Genomic DNA, 21021 nt, shown 5'->3' on the forward strand with positions numbered 1-21021 from the left:
GTTTCTTTCGACAGAGATGCTGCCTGACCTGCTATTTCAAGCAATTTTTGTTTTTTTATTTCAGATTTCCAGCATCCACAGTATTTTCCTTCTGAATAATGCTTTATTACTACCTTCCAGCTGAGCCGTAGGCATTCTTGCTCTGTTAGGTTAGAACTATAGAAAACCTATGGCACAGAAGGAGGCCATTCAGCCCATCGTGTCTATGCTGGCCAAAAAATCTAGACTCCCAATCTAATCCCACTTTCCAGCACTTGGTCCATAGCCATGCAGGCTACAGCACTTCACGTGCATGACCTGATGAATTTCTAGGCAGTAAAGTTTCAAATAGAATCTAAAGTGAATTTTTTTTTTTTGCTTTTATGCATAAAATGTAATTTTCTATGCAGAATTCTGGCTCTGTTTTAGCTGAAGCAATGTCCTTTTCTGCACATTCTCCAACCATATTTAGTCAGGAAAGGATGTGGAATACAGACATCACTCACTGCTATTTTCTCACCCCATGGCTATTTTTAATGCCGCAGCATTCTTGGGCAGCTGAGGTGCTAGCCTGTTTCAGAGAGGAGGTAAGTGTAAAACTAATCTTTGTTGGACCTATCAGAAAAACAGTGCTTCTCTGGGCCCACAATGTAAATTTGGGCCCTACAGGGCCAGGCTGTCCTACATTCCTGCTTTTAAAGCCCTCCATGCCTTACCTGCCTGTCTGCCTCTGGGTGGCCCGCTCTTTGTAGGCTTTTTCAGGTGGGCAGTTGTCTGGCGGGATATGTTAATGAGGTCTGGTTGTTAAAATGGACTGGGTCTCCCACTATAGGTCCTAGGCAGGCAGCCAATGGATCCAGTCATCTTCCTGCCGGGGATTAAAATTCTCCCTAGTGTATTACTCAAAGTACTGTGAGCAATGTCACAGGAAATCTGCAAGTTTCTAAATTATATCCTGATATTTAGATATTACTCTACATAATTTAATCCTAAAATGCAATTATATTATGCACTGTTTCAGAATTAAGCTCCTAATTATTTAAATTCTTAGCACTTCAAACAAAAACAAATTGTTCAAATTACTCTTTTTGTGAGAAACATGTACTGGTTGGTTTCTCATTTAAAATGAATACCGAATTAGACTCTATTAAGCATCATATTATGACGAAGTATAGCATTTCAACCTGTCCCATCCGCTCCCCAAAGCTACACACCTGAGCCCTTTTACTTCCAGCAAGCTGTTTGCATTATGCTGACAACAGCTGTTCTTTCATGTTGCTCCATGCTGAAAGGGAATGAATTGTAAAAAAACCCTTTTCAAACCACATTGATACAGCTCACTTATATAAAAAAGCTGACATTTCTGCTATGTAGCAAACCTATCTCAAGAAGTGAATGGCTAAAGCACTTATGCTACAACTTTGAATTATCAGCAACTCCTCTACCTAGCATTTAAATCAGTACCATATTGAAAAAGAGCAATTACAGATAAAAGCTGAGCAATTGAAACATTCACAGGCTCTTCATATAATTCCGCACATCCTAGTATAAATGAATTCATTGGTGTGGTCCAGTGACACATGCAGAATTTCATACATCTTCGTCCTGATTGTAATGCATTGTTAGTGTTTTATATAAAGATTGTTTTTAAAGTATTAACAGTGCAACACTGAAACAAATAAAGCTGTTTAATAGCTGAACTGTGGTAATGTTACATTGATTAGTAAGTGCAAAGGGTACTTATATTCATTTTCCATGTTTGGAAGAGATGAAATTGCTCTGCTTTCTCCTCTTTCTTTCCATACAGGTGTTGTATATCATCAATTTCTTGCTATTGAACGGTTGGACTATCTGCCCATAGGTTTCTGTTAATGTCACCCTTCAATGGGGTACTAGGAGACTGTAGTGTTTTGAAATTTGCATTGTGCATTTTGTCCACTTGAGGCACAGATCTGCACATGATCGCAGTCACATACGCAATTCCTATGCTTAACAAAAACATTCTCGAACTATTTGCTGACCGCTTCACTGGTATCTGCAAACTGAAAGGTGTTATATGCAAGCTGCACGTAGACCCGAATGTGCCACTAGCCGCGTATCAATGGCAATGAATATCATTTCATGTCAGGAAGTAAACAGAGAAGGAACTTCAATGCCTACCTGACCTTGACATTATTGAGAAAATTGGGAATGAGCCTACCCCTTGGTCTCACCCATATAAGTCATTAAGAAACCCAAGAGCAAGAACCAGATTAGAATCTGCATTGATATGCGATCACCAAACCAAGCCATACAACGAGACAAACACTTGACACTGACAATCAATGGTAACGCAGAGAAATTGAATGGTGCCAAACACTTTGCTAAATTTGACCTCAATGCAGGCTACCATCAAATCGAGCTTGCAGAAGAATCGTGATATTTTACTGTATTCTCTACTCACATCGGACTTTTTCGATACAAGAGGCTCAACTTTGGAGTCAACTCAGCAGCTGAGGTATTTCAGCATTTGATTCAATCTGCACTTCAAGGACTTGAAGGCCCACTGAACATCAGTGATGACATGCTCATCTACAGTTGCACTGAAAGCGAACTTAAGACATGCTGACATGCATGCCTGCAACATCTCAGAGAATGTAACCTTGAACAAAGACAAGTACTTATTCAATACAAAATTGAATTCTTTGGTCATGTGTTCAGTAGTGAGGGAGTATCACCTGATCCGTAGAAAATTGAAGCCATTGCAAATGCTGCGGATCCTATAAATGTGCAAGAAGTTCGGAGTCTGCTGGGACTTGTCACCTGCTATGGTTCTATGCTTCTATGGTACTATAGTCATTTCATTCCTGACCTCTCTATGCTATCTGCCCCGCAATGCGATCTGACAAAAGAGACCACCAAGTGGGAATGGACTAAATCACACAAACAGGCAGTACATCTGATCAAACGTTGTTTGCCAGCAAGTTGCACAAAAGCCTATTTTGACCCTGAGAAAACCACCCAGCTAGTCGTAGATGCAAGCCTGGTTAGCTTAGGTGCAGTTCTCGTACAGAAAGACAAGACAGGTAAGACATCAATCGTGTGATGGCAAGCAGGGCGTTAAGGTCTGTAGAGCAACGTTATTCGCACACAAAGTGAGAAGCATTTTCAATCACATGAGGTATCTTACACTTTCATCTCTATTTGTATGGAAGCGAGTTTAAAGTAATAACCTCTCATAAATCACTAGTGAGCTTGTTCAACAATCCACATAGCAAACTACCCACTCCCATAGAAACCTGGATACTCAAACTACGAGAGTACGAGTTCTGTGTCGAGTATCAGCCAGGCAAGCTCAATCCAGTGGACTACCATTTACGACATCCGACAGTCAGTCCTACTAGTCGTGAGGAAAAGGTCGCTGAACAAAATCTTAACCATGTAAGCATAAATGTGGTGCCCAAGTGGCTAAAACTAGCTGACATCAAAGCAGCAAAAAACTAGATGAGGCTTTGCAATTATGCATGAATGCTATGGAATCTCGAAACTGGAAAGTCGTGATCGAGAGAGCGCCTACAAATGAAATCGCTCACACACTCCACAATGTTCGAAATGAGCTCACCGTTGCAACCATATCTGATCTCGTATTATGCAACAACTGTATTGTCATTCCACACTCATTCAGGGAATGTTTTATTGATATAGCACATGAAGGACACCAGTGAATTGTCAAAACTGAACAATTCCTGAAGGAAAAGGTATGGTTCCCAGGAATCAAGCGCATGGTACAGCACAAAAGCAATCAGTGTCAAGCAACCACAATGTCAAATCATCATGATCCTCTCAAGATGTCCGAACTACCTCCAGGACCATGGATTGAAGCTTGTGTTGAATTTGCAGATTTTCCCACAACTGAACACCTGCTTGTTGTCACTGACAACGACAGCAGATTCCTAATCGTGGAATTATTCATGTCAACTTCAACAAAAGCAGTTATCCCAAAGCTTGACCAGATCTTTGCCTTGTTTGGAATCCCTCAAATGGTAAGAAGTGACAATGGATCCCCATTCAACAGCGATGAGTTCAGTAAATTTGCAATCTACCTAGGGTTCACACATCAAAAAATCACACCCCCTTGGCCAAGAGCTAATGGAGAAGTCAAGAGATTTATGCGAACCTGGCAAAAAGTGATCGTAAAGCTAACAGCTGAGAGCAAGTCATGGAAACAACAGGTATATCGCTTTCTTCATAATTACAGAGTGGCTCCTCATTCGACTACTGGAAGGTCTCCAGCTACGCTCATCTTTTCACATCCTATGCGCACATGTCTTTCTAAGCTACCCTGCAGAGCTAATGATCAACATGAATGTGATCAAGAACAAAAGGATCGAATGAAGGTAAATGCAGAGCGAAACATGAAGTTTGGAGCTACACTGCTAAAGCCAAGAGATAAAGTACTTGTGAAACATGATGGTCATGTTAGAAAGCAAGCAACCCCTTATGACATCCAACCATTTGTTATGACCAACACAAAAGGATCAATGATCACTGCTAAGTGCGGTTCACAAATCGTCACACGAAACACGTCTAGACTAATACCTGGAATGGGCGGGTTGTCTTATGAGGAAAGGTTGGATAGGCTAGGCTTGTATCCGCTGGAATTTAGAAGAGTAAGAGGTGACTTGATTGAAACATATAAGATTCTGAGGGGTCTTGACAGGGTGGATGTGGAAAAGATGTTTCCTCTTGTGGGAGAATCTAGACCTAGGGGTCACTGTTTAAAAATAAGGGATCGCCCATTTAAGACAGAGATGAGGAGACATTTTTTCTCTCAGAGGGTTGTGAGTCTTTGGAAGTCTCTTCCTCAAAAAGCGGTGGAAGCAGAGTCTTTGAATATTTTTAAGGCAGAGGTAGTTAGATTCTTGATAAGCAAGGGGGTGAAAAGTTATTGGGGGTAGGCAGAAATGTTGTGGTTACAATCAGATCAGCCATGATCTTAATGATTGGTGGAGCAGGCTCAAGGGGCCGAGTGGCCTATTCCTGCTCCTAATTCATATATTTGTATATATTCTTCAAAACACTGAAAACATTGAATCTGATTCCGACATCGACATCTCAGAGGAGGAACATTAGTCAAATGAGACTACATCTGATGTCAGATGATATCCTGCTCATGAGAGAAAATGTCCATCATACTAAAGTGACTATGTAACAAAGTGAACCATTTATGTTTAAGTTTATTGTTTACACTTTTGGAAACAAACCATTGAAACATGCTATGTCTCTCATTTACTAAGAAGGGGAGGAATGTAGTGTTTTGAAAATTGCATTGTGCATTTTGTCCACTTGAGGCTACCATACACACATATGCTGGCAGAGAGGCTAGAAAGTGAAAGTGAAAGAATAAAGAAGAATCCGTTATTTACAACAGCATGCAGTCTCATATCTTTTACGAACCTTAGCTAAATCTTACTTCAGTCCCAAGAATACCACAGAGGCCTGGTAACAACTTTTCAATTTCCCTTGGGAGGTGCCTGCTAAATGTCTTACTATTCCTCAGCACCACAGCTGAGAGTGGAAATTTACTAAAATAAGTCTGAATTGAATCTGCATTTTGTTACTCAATGGCACTGCATGCCTGTGGTGCCCAGCACACTTATTATGTTAACAACTGTACATAATAATCACATTTGAGACTACCACAATGGTAATTCTATTGATTCAGCTTAGAATTGTACTGAGTATCCAGCACCACATTTTTTATCCTTTTACATAATAAAACTATAATATATCATACGATGAGTCGTGTTTATATGAATGGTTTATAGTTGATGGATTATGGTTCCCATCGTCTCTGCTTCAATGGAAAAGGGCCAATGGCCAGAATGTATGATAGCAAATGTAGGTAAACTGGCAATTTATTTTTGAAGAAAAATATGCAATATAAATAAAATTATAAAGGAAGAATAGGTAATTTAAGAAATAAACTACTTGTGACATGTGCAACATAACACACTCAATGGCTTATATTTTGTATAATCTATTGCAGCTTGTTACATATCCTTTATATATTCAGGATACAAGAATGCTGCTGGATTTCTAGAAGGAATTTACGGTCATGTTTCCAGTTTATCACATGAAAATAGATTTTAAAATACAGACATAAAAATGTATCCATATGAGCTCATATTTTGTAAGTAAGTCCATGTTCTTTTTCATGGCACGCTAACTTTCCTGCTTAATATTCTTGTTTTTTAGATTGTTTTAACCACCTGATATACCAAAATTGACAGCGTACTAATATTTTCACATAAAAGTTAAGCTTTTTCATCGAATTGAAGGGTGAGAAATTGAATCCTGTTGATCGAATTATAAAGATATTTTGGCTAAGGCTTACTAAAGTTATGAAAAATGCTTCATTGTGGGTGCTAAATTATTAACATAGTTTAACATATGTGAATATAAAGCAAAGTCTTCTATCAGTTCTTCATAGTCAGCAACATTATATCTGAAATAAAAAGCAAGTGGTAGAGCATTATTTTTCTGACTACCAGGCCAAGTCAGTGTTGGCAATTGAAAGACTAAATTATTGATTTTACACACCAATAAATTCTAATGAGAAATAAAAAAGTACAAAACATTTAAATTGATTTATAAATATTTTTATGCTTTAGAAACAATTGTACTATTCAGCAAAATATAAAAGAGTAGTAAATATAACCATATTGATAATAAATAAAGATTGCTTACTGGAACAAAAAGGTATGGTTCATCGATTTAGCTTTTTTTTTTACATCAGCTGCAGATTGAACTGTACTAATAAACTATAATGCCTGTCATTAAGTCTTGGTCCATCACATAAATAGTTGGACCAGCACTATATTGCAATAGATTTTATTTTATCCAATTTCTTTATGGTATGAAAAAATTGCAAAAATGTTAACAATTGTAGGTATCTGGTGGTTTTGCTATGAGCTTTCATTGATAACAATCTGTAACTCATGAAGGAAACATGTCTCTTCAACATCTCAATGGGATCTGAGCTAATTCCAATGGGTTCTGTAAAAGCTTATCCTTATTATATGGTGGAGATTCCTTCCCATTTATCTGCTTTCTACTTTAACCTCCAACGTACTCAAAAGCCTAAGATAGGAATCTGCCCAATTCAGCCCAGCGACCATACATCCTGATCAAGTTCCCATTTGGTTATGTAGTTCAGTTGGTAGCACTCTTACCTCTGAGTCATATAGTTTCAGGTTCAAGTCTCACACCAGGGCTTGAGCACAAAATTCAAGACTGATACTGCAATGCTGCACTGTCAGAGGTGCTGTCGTTTAAATTGAGGCCCCCTCTGTTTGCTCAGGTAGATCCAATGGCACTATTTCAAAGAAGATCAGGGGATTTATCCCTGGTGCTCTGGCCAATATTTATCCCTCAATCAACATCACAAAAACAGATAATCTGGTCATTATCACATTGCTGTTTGCTGTGTGCATACTGGCTGCCATATTTCCTGCACTACAACAGTGACTACACTTCATTGGCTGTAAAGCATTTGAGACATCCAGTGGTCATGAAAGGTGCTATATACATGCAAGTCTTTCTTTTTTGATGAATCCCTTGATATTAATCTTGGTATCACCATCATAAGTCAAGAAGAAAATAATCACAGTAGGAGCACAGAGAAAGTAGTATTGCTTCAAATTTTGTAGAGGTTCAAGATTTTTTGGCAGGCACTGCGTATTTCAAGTGCGGAAACTATTTCATAGCCCTTGGTGAAACTTTATTATGTATTAGTACTGCTGTCAGTGTTAGTTTTAATGGCAGGAATGCTCTGGTGCACTATGGTATGAATTCATTGGGTTGAATTTTCAAAACAGGGTCAAGAACCCAACACCCGGATGATTTCCATATCCCGACCCCGTGCCTCAGCTGTGTCGCTAACACAAAGTGTTCTTTAAATGTTAATGCCCTAATTGGGCAGACGGGGCGTTCAGGGCCCAATTAGCGGCGCCGAGTATCTGCACAAGGAGGGAGCTGCCTGCAGACCGCAAGCGGCAAAAACAAGTGGCAGCCATGATGGAGAGAGCAGAGAGCAGGTAGCTCCTTTGAGGGCCAATAGAATAAAGAGGTAAGGCAGTGCTTCCAAAATAAAAAAATAAGTCTTGCACTTGGCCTGGCACAAGATCCCCATGGGCCCAAAACATTTCATCTTTCAACAATAAAGTTTGCCCTCTGCCTTCTGTGAGCCCGCCAGCTGTGCATTATTGTGCACCAAACTGGTCAGACGTACCAGAAACTCAATTGCAAATTATAGTGCCAACGCCCCTTGGCCCATAAACGAGCTCCTCCATAAGCTTAATGGGCCATTAACTGGGGGCAAGTGGGTTCCTCATTCCCTCCCACCACCCTCACATTGAACATTGCGGATTGTCCTGGAGGCATCGGGTTCCGGAAACAACCTCCGGGACTGGGATTTTCAAATAGCTTCTACACCTGGTCCCGACCCCGCTGACAATGAAAATTCAGCGCATGGATTCATACCTTATCAGTGCAAAGTAGTAATAGGCTCTCTAATGCATTTGTAAATTGACTTATTTTGATGCCTCCAAATAAATCAGTGTCAGTGCTGTTGAAGCACCAGTGATAAATTACGATACATGGTATGCAAAGGGCATTCACAACAACACAAGAAATAGGAGAAGAAGTAGACCATATGGCCCATCGAGCCTGCTCTGCCATTCAATACGATCATGGCTGATCTTGGGCTTCATCTTGGCTTTCCTGCCCCCTACCCATATCTCTTGATTCCCTGCGAGATCAAAAATCTATCTATCCCAACCTTTAATGTATTTAATGGCGGAGCATCCACAACCCTCTGGGGTAGACAATTCGAAAGATTCACAACCCTTTGAGTGTAGTAATTTCTCCTCATCTCAGTCCTGAATGATTAGCCCCTTATCCTGAGACTATGTCCCCGTGTTCTAGATTCCTTGACCAGTGGGAACAATCTCTCAGCTTCTACCCTATCAAGCCCTTTCAGAATCTTGTATGACTCAATTAGATCGCCTCTCATTCTTCTAAACTCCAGAGAATATAGGCCCAATTTACTCAGTGTCTCATCATAGGACAATCCCCTCATCCCAGGAACCAATTTAGTAAATCTTCGCTGCAGTGCCTCCAGTGCAAGTATATCCTTTCTTAAATGTGGAGATCAAAACTTCACAACTCCACACTTCCCTACATTATACTCCATTTTCCATCTTGTTGCCCACTCACTTAACCTGTATATATCTCTTTGCAGCCTCTCGACATCCTCCCCGCAGCTTACATTTCCACCGAGTTTTGTATCATCAGAAAACTTAGATACATTACTCTCTGAGTCTTCATTCAAGTCATTAATATAGAGTGTAAATAGCTGAGGCCCCAGCTCTGATCATTGTGGCACTCCACTATTCACTGCCTGCCAACTTGAAAATGCCCCACTCATGCCCACTCTCTGCTTCCTGTCTGTTAACCAAACCTCTATCCACTATAATACCCCCAACACCATGAGCCCTTATCTTGCCTATTAATCTTTTATGTGGCACCTTATCGAATGCCTTTTGAAAATCCAGGTATACTACATCTACTGGTTCCCCCTTATCTACACTACGAGTTACATCCTCAAAAAACTCTAATAGATTTGTCAAACAGGATCTCTCTTTAGTAAAGCCATGCTTTTTTTTATTATTCATTCATGGGATGTGGGCGTCGCATGCCAGGCCAGCATTTATTGCCCATCCCTAATTACCCTTCAGAAGGTGGTGGTGAGCTGCCTTCTTGAACCGCTGCAGTCCATGCAGGTATGCCCACAGTGCTGTTATGAAGGGAGTTCCAGGATTTTGACCCAGCGACAGTGAAGGAATGGTGATACAATTCCAAGTCAGGATGGAATGTGGTTTGGAGGAGAACTTGCAGGTGGTGGTGTTCCCATGCATTTGCTGCCCTTGTCCTTCTAAGTGGTAGAGTTTGCTGGTTTGGAAGGTGCTGTCAAAGGAGCCTTGGTGCGTTGCTGCAGTGCATCTTGTAGATGGTACACACTGTTCCCACTGTACATCGGTGGTGCAGGGAGTGAATGTTTGTGGATGGGGTGCCAATCAAGCGGGCTGCTTTGCCCTGGATGATGTCAAGCTTCTTGAGTGTTGTTGGAGCTGCACCCATCCAGACAAGTGGACAGTATTCCATCACACTCCTGACTTGTGCCTTGTAGATGATGAACAGGCTTTCGGGAGTCAGGAGGTGAGTTACTCACTGCAGGATTCCTAGCCTCTGACCTGCTCTCGTTGCCACGGGATTTACATGGCTATTCCAGTTCAGTTTCTGGTCAATGGTAGCCCCTAGGATGTTGATAGTGGGGGATTCAGCGATGGTAATGCTGTTGAATGTCAAGGGGAGATGGTTAGATTCTCTCTTGTTGGAGATGGTCATTGCCTGGCACTTGTGTGGCACGAATGTTACTTGCCACTTATCAGCCCAAGCCTGGATATTATCCAGGTCTTGCTGCATTTCTGCACAGATTGCTTCAGTATCTGAGGAGTCACGAATGGTGCTGAACATTTTGTAATCATCAGCAAATGTCCCCACTTCTGACCTTATGATTGAAGGACGATCCTTGATGAAGCAGCTGAAGATGGTTGGGCCTAGGACAGTACCCTGAGGAACTCCTGCAGTGATGTCCTGGAGCTGAGATGATTAATCTCCAACAACCACAACCATCTTTCTTTGCGCTAGGTATGATTGTAACCAGCAGAGAGTTTACCCCCTGATTCCCATTGACTTCAGTTTTGCTAGGGCTCTTTGATGCCATACTTGGTCAAATGCTGCCTTGATGTCACGGGCAGTCACTCTCAGCTCACCTCTTGAATTCAGCTCTTTTGTCCATGTTTGAACCAAGGCTGTAATGAGGTCAGGAGCTGAGTTGGCCTGGCAGAACCCAAACTGAGCATCACTGAGCAGGTTATTTCTGTGCCAGTGCTGCTTGATAGCACTGTCGATGACACCTTCCATCACTTTACTGATGACTGAGAGTATACTGATGGGGTGGTAACTGGCTGGGTTGGACTGTCCTGCTTTTGTGCACAAGACATACCTGGGCAATTTTCCACATTGCAGGGTAGATGCCAGTGTTGTAGCTGTACTGGAACAGCTTAGCTAGGGGCACGACATGTTCTGGAGCACGGGTCTTCAGTACTATTGCCGGAATGTTGTCAGGGCCCATAGCCTTTGCAGTATCCAGTCACAGAGTCATAGAGTAGTCGAGTTTTACAGTACAGAAACAGGCCCTTTGGCCCAATGCGCCTGCGCCGACTATCAAGCACCCGTCCTAACTAATCCCATTTATCCGCACTTGGCCCATAGCCTTGTATGTTATGGCATTTCAAGTGCTCATCCAAATACTTCTTGAATGTCATGAGGGTTCCTGCCTTTACCACCTCTTCAGGCAGTGTGTTCCAGATTCCAACAACCCTCTGGGTGAAACAATTCTTCCTCAACTCCCCTCTAAACCTCTTGCCCATTACCTTAAATCTATGCCCCCTAGTTATTGACCCCTCCGCTAAGTGAAAATGTTTCTTCCTATCTATCCTATCAATGCCCCTCATAATTTTGTATACCTCGATCAGATCCCCCCTCAGCCTTCTACGCTCCAAGGAAAACAACCCCAGCCTATTCAGTCTGTCTTCATAACTGAAATGTTCCAGCCCAGGCAACATCCTGGTGAATCTCCTCTGCACCCTCTCCACTGCAATCACATCCTTCCTATAGCGTGGCGACCAGAACTGTACACAGTACTCCAGCTGTGGCCTAACTAGCGTTTTATACAGCTCCATCATAACCTCCCAGCTTTTATACCCTCTGCATCAGCCAATAAAGGCAAGTATCCCGTATGCCTTCCGAAACACCTTATTTACCTGTGCTGCTGCCTTCAGTGATCTATGGACAAGCACCCCAAGGTCCCTCTGACCGTCTGTACTCCCTAGGGTGCTACCATCCATTGTATATTCCCTTGCCTTGTTAGTCCTCCCAAAGTGCATCACCTCACACTCTCAGGATTAAACTCCATTTGCCACTGCTCCACCCATCTCACCAGCCCATCTATATCATCTTGTAGTCTAAGGCTTTCCTCCTCACTATTTACGACACCACCAATTTTCGCGTCGTCTGCGAACTTACTGATCGTACCTCCTATATTCATGTCGAAATCATTAATGTACACTACAAACAGTAACGGTCCCAGTACCGATCCCTCCGGTACACCACTGGTCACAGGTCTCCAATCGCAAAAACAGCCCTTTATCATCACCCTCTACCTCCTTCCACTGAACCAATTTTGAATCCAATTTGTCAAATTACCCTGGATCCCATGGACTTTTACTTTCTTAACCAATCTCCCATGCAGGACCTTATCAAAAGCCTTACTGAAGTCCATATAGACCACATCAACTGCACTACCCTCATCCACACCTCTAGTCACCTCCTCAAAAAAGTCAATCAAATTTGTTAGACATGATGTCCCCCTGAAAAAGCCATGCTGACTATCCCTGATTAATCCCTGCCTCTCCAAGTGGAGATTAATCCTGTCTCTCAGAATTTTTTCCGATAATTTCCCTACCATTGATGTCAGACTCACCGGCCTGTAATTGCCGGGTTTATCCCTGCTACCCTTCTTGAATAATGGTACCACATTCGCTGTCCTCCAATCCTCTGGTACTTCTCATGTGGCCAGAGAGGATTTGAAAATTTGTGTCAGAGGCCCTGCTATCTCCTCCCTTGCCTCATATAGCAGCCTGGGATACATCTCATCTGGGCCTGGGGATTTATCTACCTTTAAGCCTGCGAATACAGCTAATTTGATCAAGTATATCACAATCCCCTTCCCTGTTCACTACACCTACATTGTCCCTCTCCATAGTGAACACAGATGAAAAGCAATTGTTCAAAACTTCACCAATGTCCTCCGGCTCCACACACAGATTGCCTCTTTGATCCCTAATGGGCCCCACTTTTTCCCTGGTTATCCTCTTGCCCCTAACATACTTATAAAACGCCTTGGGATTTTATTTTATCTTGTCTGCCAGTGATTTTTCATGCCCCCTCTTCGCTCTCTTAATTACTTATTTAAGTACTCCCCTACTTTCTATACTCCTCCAGGGCCGCCGCTGTTTTCAGCACTCTGAATCTGCCATACGCCTCCTTTTTTTCCCTTATCCAATCCTCTATAGTCCTTGACATCCAAGGTTCCCTTGACCTGTTGGACCTACTCTTCACCTTTACAGGAATAAGCTGCACCTGAACCCTCACAATTTCCCTTCTAAATGACTCCCACTGGTCTGATGTAGACTTTCCTATAAGAAGCTGCTCCCAGTTCACTTTGGCCAGATCCTGTTTTAGCATATTGAAATCTGTCTTCCCCCAATTCAGTACTCTTATTTCCAGTCCCTCTATGTCCTTTTCCATAACAGTCTTAAATCTTACAGAGTTATGGCCACTATCCCCGAAATGCTCCCCCACTGCCACTTCTACTACCACTTGTCCGGCTTCATTCCTGAGGATTAAGTCCAGTACCGCCCCTTCTCTTCTAGGACTCTCTACGTGCTGGCTCAAAAAGCTCTCCTGAATGCACTTGAAGAATTCCGCCCCCTTTAACCTTTTTGCACTAATACTATCCCCTCTAATGTAGGGGAAGTTGAAATCCCCTACTATTATTACCCTATTATTATTGCACCTCTCTGAGATTTGCCTACATATCTGCTCCTCTACCACTGCCTGACTGTTTGGAGGCCTGCAGTACACTTCCAGCCAAGTAACAGCCCCTTTTTGTTTTTAAGTTTTACCCATATGGCCTCATTAGGGGAACCTTCTAAGATATCGTCCCTCCTTACTGCAGTAATTGTCTCTTATCAACGGTGCAATGCCACCTCCTCTTTTACCCCCTCCCCGATCAGGTCTGAAGATTCTTCTTCTTGGGCCTCCTTGTCTCGGGAGACAATGGGTAAGCGCCTGGAGGTGGTCAGTGGTTTGTGGAGCAGCACCTAGAGTGGTTATAAAGACCAATACTAGAGTGACAGACTCTTCCACAGGTGCTGCAGAAAAAATTGGTTGTCGTGGCTGTTACACAGTTGGCTCTCCCCTTGCGCTTCTGTCTTTTTTCCTGCCAACTGCTAAGTCTCTTTGACTCGCCACACTTTAGCCCCGCCTTTATGGCTGCCCGCCAGCTCTGGCGATCGCTGGGAACTGACTCCCACAACTTGTGATCAATGTCACAGGACTTCATGTCGCATTTGCAGACGTCTTTAAAGCGGAGACATGGACTGCCGGTAGGTCTGATACCAGTGGTGAGCTTGCTGTGCAATGTGTCCTTGGGGATCCTGCCATCTTCCATGCGGCCCACATGGCCAAGCCATCTCAAGCGCCGCTGACTCAGTAGGGTGTATAAGCTGGAGATGTTGGCTGCCTCGAGGACTTCTGTGTTGGAGATGCGGTCCTGCCACCTGATGCCAAGGATTCTCTGGAGGCAGCGAAGATGGAATGAATTGAGACGTCGCTCTTGGCTGACATACGTTGTCCAGGCCTCGCTGTGTAGAGGAAGGTACTGAGGACACAGGCTTAATACACTCGGACTTTTGTGTTCTGTGTCAGTGCGCCATTTTCCCACACTCTTTTGGCCAGTCTGGACATAGCAGTGGAAGCCTTTCCCATGCGCTTGTTGATTTCTGCATCGAGAGACAGGTTACTGGTGATAGTTGAGGCTAGGTAGGTGAACTCTTGAACCACTTCCAGAGCGTGGTCGCCAATATTGATGGATGGAGCATTTGTGACGTCCTGTCCCATGATGTTCGTTTTCTTGAGATTGATGGTTAGGCCAAATTCGTTGCAGGCAGCCGCAAACCTGTTGATGAGACTCTGCAGACACTCTTCAGTGTGAGATGTTAATGCAGCATCGTCAGCAAAGAGGAGTTCCCTGATGAGGACTTTCCGTACTTTGGTCTTCGCTCTTAGGCGGGCAAGGTTGAACAACCTGCCACCTGATCTTGTGTGGAGGAAAATTCCTTCTTCTGAAGACTTGAACGCGTGTGAGAGCAGCAGGGAGAAGAAAATCCCAAACAGTGTGGGTGCGAGAACACAGCCCTGTTTCACACCACACAGGATAGGAAAGGGGTCTGATGAGGCGCTGCGATGCTGAATTTTGCCTTTCATATTGTCATGAAATGAGGTGATGATACTTAGTAGCTTTGGTGGACATCCGATCTTTTCTAGTAGTCTGAAGAGACCACGTCTGCTGACGAGGTCAAAGGCTTTGGTGAGATCAATGAAAGCAACGTAGAGGGGCATCTGTTGTTCGCAGAATTTTTCCTGCAGCTGACGAAGGGAGAACAGCATGTCAATGGTCGATCTCCCTGCTCGAAAGCCACACTGTGCCTCAGGGTAGACATGCTCGGCCAGCTTCTGGAGCCTGTTTAAAGCGACTTGAGTGAAGACTTTCCCCACTATGCTGAGCAGGGAGATTCCACGGTAGTTGTTGCAGTCACCGCGGTCACCTTTGTTTTTATAGAGGGTGATGATATTGGCATCGCGCATGTCCTGTGGTACTGCTCCCTCATCCCAGCACAGGCAAAGCAGTTCGTAGAGTGCTGAGAGTATGGCAGGCTTGTCACTCTTGATTATTTCAGGGGTAATGCCGTCCTTCCCAGGGGCTTTTCCGCTGGCTAGAGAATCAATGGCATCACTGAGTTCCGATTTTGTTGGCTGTACGTCCAGCTCATCCATGACTGGCCGAGACTGGGCTGCATTGAGGGCGGTCTCAGTGACAACATTCTCCCTGGAGTACAGTTCTAGGTAGTGCTCAACCCAGCGGTCCATTTGCTTGCGGTGGTCAGTGATTGTGTCCCCTGATTTAGATATTTAGATTTGAGGGGGGTGATCTTCTTGATGGTTGGCCCAAAAGCTCTCTTAATGCCATCATACATTCCTCTGATGTTTCCGGTGTCTGAGGCCAGCTGAATATGACTGCATAGGTGTTGCCAGTGGTCATTTGCGCAGCGCCTGGCTGTTCTTTGTGCTGCGCTTCTGGCTGTTTTAAGTGCTACGGATGTTAACTCGCTGGGGGCCTTTTTGTAGTTCAGCAGTGCAATGCGCTTAGCAGCTATTACAGGTTCCAGCTCTTCAAAATGAGATTGAAACCAGTCTGCATTCCGCTTCACACGTTTGCCATAGGTGGTCATGGCTGACTTATAGATGGCGTCTCTGATGTGGGCCCACTTGGTCTCTGCATCCCCTGTGGGAGTGTTTTGAAGGGCTTTTTCAAGTGAATTTAGAAATTTATGTAACAGCTGTGGATAAGAAATTCTGCTCGTGTTGATGCGCGGGTGGCTCTTCTGCTTGGAGTGATGCAGCTTCTTTGGTTTGAGTCTAACCTTGCTGCACACCAGGGAGTGGTCGGTGTCGCAGTCCGCACTGTGGAAGCTGCGTGTGAATTGAACACAGTTTAAGGAGGCTCGCCTTGTGACGATGAGGTCCAGCTGGTGCCAACGACGTGATCTAGGGTGCCTCCAAGGTTTAGTGTGAAAGAACGAGTTGGTGATGCAGAGGTTATGATAGGTACACAACTCAAGCAGTCTCTGTCCATTCTCATTCATCCTTCCAATGCCATAGCGCCCAAGGCAGGAGGGCCATGAGTCATGGTCGGCCCCACCCCTGAAGATTCTATACCCTGGGATATTAAGCTGCCAGTCCTGTCCTTCCATCAACCATGTCTCAGTAATAGTAATAATATCATATTCCCATGTGTTAATCAATGCCCTCAATTCGTCTGCCTTACTAGTAAGACTCCTTGCATTAAAATAGATGCAATCCAGCCTTGCATTATTTGCCTGAGCTTTAACAGGTCTACATTTACTCTGTCCTCCGGACTGACTTAGCTTCACATTTATATTTGATTGTACATCACCCCCTACTGTGCTTCCACTTTGTATCCCATCCCCCTGCCAGCACTAGCAAACCTCCCAGCAAGGATGCTGGTCCCATTCTGGATCAGGTGCAACCCGTCCATCTTATCCAGATCCCACCTTCGCCAGAAACAGGCCCAGTGATCCATGAATCTAAAGCCCTCCCTCTTGTACCATCTCCCCAACCATGCATTCATCTGTTTCTTGATATCACGTGGAGTGAATCAAATTGGCTGAACTTCATCTGTGATGATGGGGACTTCAGGAGTAGGCTGAGATGGATCATCAACTCAGCACTTCTGGCTGAAGATTGTTGCAAATGCTTCAGCCTTATCTTTTGCACTGATGTGCTGGGCTCTCCCATCATTGAGGATGGAGATATTTGTAGAGCCACATCCTCCAGTTAGTTGTTTAATTGTCCACCACCATTCACGGCTGGATGTGGCAGGATTGCAGAGCTTAGATCTGATCCTTTGGTTTTGGGATCGCTTTCTCTGTCTATTGCATGCTGCTTATGCAGTTTGGCACGCAAGTAGTCCTGAGTTGTAGCTTCACCAGGTTGACATCACATTTTGAGGTAGGCTTGGTGCTGCTCCTGGCATGCCCTCCTGCACTCTTCATTGAACCAAGGTTGGTCATCCGATTAATGGTAATGGTAGGGTGGGGGATATGCCGGACCATGAGATTACAGATTGTGCTGCTGCTGATGGCCCACAGTGCCTCATGGATGCCCAATTTTGCATTGCTAGATCTGTTCGAAATCTATCCCATTTAGCATGGTGGTAGTGCCACACAACACAATGGAGGGTATCCTCAATGTGAAGGCGGGACTTCGTCTCCACTAGGACTGTGCGGTGGTCACTCCTACCAATACTGTCATGGACAGATGTATCTGTGACAGGCAGATTGGTGAGGATGAGGTCAAGCATGGTTTTCCCTCACCACCTGCCGCATACCCAGTCTAGCAGCTATGTCCTTTAGGACTCGGCCAGCAGTGATGCTATCGAGCCACTCTTGGTGATGGACATTGAAGTCCCCCACTTGGAGGAAGCAGTGAGTTTTTTGCAACAATCAACAATGCAGCTATCATTAGACTAGCTTTTAATTCCAGATTATTTATTCCTTGAATTCAAATTGCACCTTCTGCCATGGTGGGATTTGAACCCATGTCACCAAAGCAATACCCTGGGTCTCTGGGTTACTAGTCCAGCAACAATACCACTATGCCACCACCTCCTCACCGCTGACTTGTTCTGTGCTTTTCCAAGTGCAATGTTAAGACTTCTTTAATAATAGTTTCCAACATCTTCCCAATGACTGATGTTAGGCTAACTAGCCTGTAGTTCCCTGTTTTCTCACTATCTCCTGTCTTGAAAAGCAGCGTAACATTTGCTAACTTCCAATCTGACGGGACCATTCCTGAATCTAAGGAATTCTGGAAAATCATAGCCAGCGTATCCACTATCTCTTTTAGAATCCTAGGATGTAGGTCATCTGGTCCCGGGGACTTGTCAGATTTTAGTCCCTCAAATTTCTTCAATACTTTTTCTTGGCTGATATCAATATCCTTAATTTCCTCACTCTTTTTAGCCTCCAGGTTACTGTCTATTTCTGGTAGGGAACTTATGTCTTCTACTGTGAAGACAGACACAAAATATTTGTTTAATGCCTCTGCCATTTCCTCATTCCCCATGACAATTGTTCCTGTCTCTGCCTCTAAGGGACCAACGTCTACTTTAGCTACTCTCTTCCTTTTTAAGAATTATAAAAACTCTTACAGTCTGTTTTTATATTGCTGGCTAGTTTACTCTCATATTCTATTTTTTCCTTTTTTATCAACTTTTTGCTGGCCCTTTGCTAGTTTCTAAAGCACTCCCAATCCTCAGACTTGCTCCTATTTATTGCAACATTGTAAGCCTCTTCTTTTAGTCTAATATTCTCCTTAACTTTACTCCTTAGAATGGTAAAAATAATCTAACTGTGGGTATCACAGCTAGTTAGTGTTTAAAGTATTTTATGGTTTGTCTGTATATTTCACACATGCAATTGACTCTCTGAGCAAATGTCAAATGTCTCGAACTAAGCCTTGCCTTATATTTTCAATTTGCTTTGTGTAGAAAGGGAGTTGCATTTCATCTTTCTTGTATTGAAAAAGTATAAAACTAAGCTACTCTCCCATCTGAAAGGAAACTGTAAGTACCTGTAATAAGTACCAGGCTAAAAGAGTTAGATAGCTTTAATTGGACTAAATTTGGCTGATGCCAATTATTTCAGTAGAGTTCAGATTTGGTTCAATCAAACCAGTCTGGATTTAGATAAAGTTTGGATGGCCTGTTCATTTAGAATGCGAGCATGAACACACAGGAGAACATGTTCTCATTCATATACCTGATAGTTTCTATTATGCTAAAGATTTCATGCTTTAAAATTAGGCAAATGACTGTGGCTAGGAATGACATCTCCAAGAGGACCTGATCCTTCTTATTCCGTTAGTGAATGCAACTGAAAGTGTCTAGGAAAACAGGCATTTGGGAATGCAGCCTGAGAACAAAATTGGAAATGGCAGTTTGCCTAACTGATTTATTTATCGTTCTGTAGCTTTCATTGATAGTTTAATGGTCAACATTCATTCCTAATAGTTTGGGATTGTTTGTTATGCTGATTTGGATGTAATCATAACCATCTAGTGTGAGACAAGAGATGTACACAATTCCTCACCAATTATTTTCTGAGTGCTTTATTTTCTAACTTTAGAAGGGGATACATGAATGAACCTTGTACACAAATATATAATGAAATAAACACTACTGTTTGAAAATATCAAATATAAACTAAGTCAAATTGTCATGGTGGTGTTGGCCCTACTCATACATACATGGACACCTCATTTGCTACAGAACACATGAGTGAGGAGCAGGAGTAAGCCATTCGGCCCCCTCGAGCCTGCTCAGCCATTCGGTAAGATCATGGTTGATCTGATTGTGGCCTCAACTCCACTTTCCTGTCTGTCCCCCAATAACCCTTGACTCCCTTGTCGATCAAAAATCTATCTAACTCAGCCTTGAATATATTCAATGACCCAGCTTCCACTGCTCTCTGGGGAAGAGAATTCTACAGACCAAAGGATCCTCTGAGAAAAAAAATTCTCCTCATCTCTGTCTTAAATGGGAGAGCCCTAATTTTAATACTGTGTCCCCTCGTTCTAGACTCCCCCACAAGGGGAAACATCCTTTTAGCATCCACCCTTTCAAGTCCCCTCAGGATCCGAACAGAGGATGCTAGTACATAAAACTGCCACTTAGTGTATCGCAAAATCCCTTGTGTTGGTCTGAAATGTGCTGTAATTTCCTTGTAAAATACAGAAATATATATTGTGGTTTCATGCAAACTCTTGCCTTCATAACATGTTTCATGGAGCAAAAGCTTTTAAATCCAGTACAGTTGAACTTGTAAGCATTAACATGGAAAATTAAGTTAATGATAATAAAAAGGGTATATACACATGAAATTCTTTGTAGATCCTGATGTATTTTGGTATGAGATATGGGAGAAATCTGGATATTATGCATACAGGATGTTCTTTGGGTGGAGGTGGCTGTAATAAGGTAAAATCTTCTGCTTATTAGCTTCACCTTGAATTTTTTTAAATTACCGCCGGGAAGCTTCAAGAAAGTATAGTACAGATACATTTTTATTGTTTACATATATACTACAAATTGTTTTATCATCCTTGTTTTGAAATATCATTATATATCACTTTGTGGCATCCCTCCAAGAACCTTAATTGCATTTTTAAACAATCTATCACAGATAAAGCACTTGGGATCTTCAGTCATTTCCAACATGAGTAAGAAATGAAAAATACTAGCTGAAAGTCCAAAGCATTGGTCACAGATCTTTGTACTGGCACCATTGACAACAGAATCATATGTAACACATCACTACTGGTCTAATATTCTTTTATTTTAAAGAGGACATTTAAAACTGTTTCTGAAAAACAATGCATAATACAGACCAGTAGGTCAAAGTTAGTGAAAGCAACAATGAATATAAATAGAGGATGATGTACTGGTAACAG

The 21021-nt window shown here is 42.9% G+C and overlaps 1 protein-coding gene across 11 annotated transcripts in view; it reads right to left on the reverse strand.

Annotated features, from left to right (window-relative positions):
* LOC137369959 (coiled-coil domain-containing protein 178) overlaps nucleotides 1–21021 on the reverse strand; it is a 546010-nt gene that overhangs the window by 16991 nt on the left and 507998 nt on the right. The window lies entirely within an intron of this gene.

The sequence above is a fragment of the Heterodontus francisci genome, chromosome 5, assembly GCF_036365525.1.
Source record: "Heterodontus francisci isolate sHetFra1 chromosome 5, sHetFra1.hap1, whole genome shotgun sequence".
NCBI classification, from domain to species: Eukaryota; Metazoa; Chordata; class Chondrichthyes; order Heterodontiformes; family Heterodontidae; genus Heterodontus; species Heterodontus francisci.